Consider the following 1,568-nt stretch of genomic DNA (forward strand, 5'->3'; position numbering starts at 1 on the left):
GTAGAGTCTGCTGCTTGATTCTTGGGGAAATGATGAGTGTGTACCATTTGCTGGGCCAGGGCCAGGTTTGGGGTCATTGAAAAGTTTGTTGCTGTATTTTAGATAATTCCGGGTCTGTTCCCCCATCCCAGGTCCACTGTTGCTGTCTGATTTAGGCCCAGCATCTCTCTCTCTCTCTCTCTTTTTAATGTTTATTTTTGAGAGAGAAAGAATGCAAGCAGGGGAGAGGCAGATAGAGGATCTGAAGCGGGCTCTGTGCTGACAGCAGAGAGCCCATTGTGGGGCTTGAACTCACAAACCGTGAGGTCATGACCTGAGCCGAAATCGGACACTTAGCTGACTGAACCACCCAGGTGCCCCCAGGCCCAGCACATCTCAGCACTATTTTGTTGGTTTTCACTTTGGTGGGACAAAAACCCCCAACCATCTGCACCCCCTTGGTTTTTCCTTTCCAGTGGAAAAAGAACTCAGTGATAATAAGCAAATTATTTCCTGGAGAGGGGGTGGGTGGGTGCTGCGTACATCTGCTTTGGCAAGAGGGGAACAGATGATGCAAATTTGAGAAGCTCACTGCAGAAACGTCTTTAAAGAGTCTAATTAGTGGGAAATTGCAGGCCACGCACACATGGAATTGAGGCAAATATGCGTCATTATACATGCAGTTTAACTAAACAACCCATAACAACCTAAACTGGTAATGACAAGACTGAACTGACAGCAGTTATTAAATAGCAAGAAAACCACCAACAACCATCGCATCCAAAAATCAAAACCAAAACATCCTTCCTCCAAGTTGGAAGAATTCCAACTATCTGCCACCTTCGGGTGCAGAATAGCTTTGAAATATTGCCAAGTGTTGTGTGGCAACCAGATTTCTCCGGAAGATGCTGAATTCTCACTAGCCCAAGTAGTAATAATATAAACGATGGTGGCAATATTAATACAGCACTGTTTGAAATTTTTAAATTTTCTAATTGCTTATTGCTGGTCTGCAGAAATACTGCTGATTTATTTTGTTCATTGATGTATTCTATGACTTTGCTAAATTCACTAGTATAATTTTCGCAGGTTCTTTGGGATTTTCTTTTTTTCTTAATTTGTAAAAAAATTTATTTTTTTTAATGTTTATTTTAGAAAGGAAGAGAGAGAAAAAGCGAGTGAGCAGGGGAGGGGCAGAGAGAGAGGGAGACACAGAATCCGAAGCAGTCTCCAGGCTCTGAGCTGTCAGCACAGAGCCCGATGGATGTGGGGCTCAAACTCACAAACCGGGAGATTATGACCTGAGTCGAAGTCAGACACTTAAACGACTGAGCCACCAGATGTCCCCATCCCCCCAAATTTAAAAAAAATTTTTTTTTCAACGTTTATTTATTTTTGGGACAGAGAGAGACAGAGCATGAACGGGGGAGGAGCAGAGAGAGAGGGAGACACAGAATCGGAAACAGGCTCCAGGCTCTGAGCCACCAGCCCAGAGCCCGACGCGGGGCTCGAACTCACGGACCGCGAGATCGTGACCTGGCTGAAGTCGGACGCTTAACCGACTGCGCCACCCAGGCGCCCCCCCCCCC

The sequence above is a fragment of the Herpailurus yagouaroundi genome, unplaced genomic scaffold (genome assembly GCF_014898765.1).
Source record: "Herpailurus yagouaroundi ecotype Mexico unplaced genomic scaffold, PumYag 220, whole genome shotgun sequence".
Lineage (NCBI taxonomy): Eukaryota > Metazoa > Chordata > Mammalia > Carnivora > Felidae > Herpailurus > Herpailurus yagouaroundi.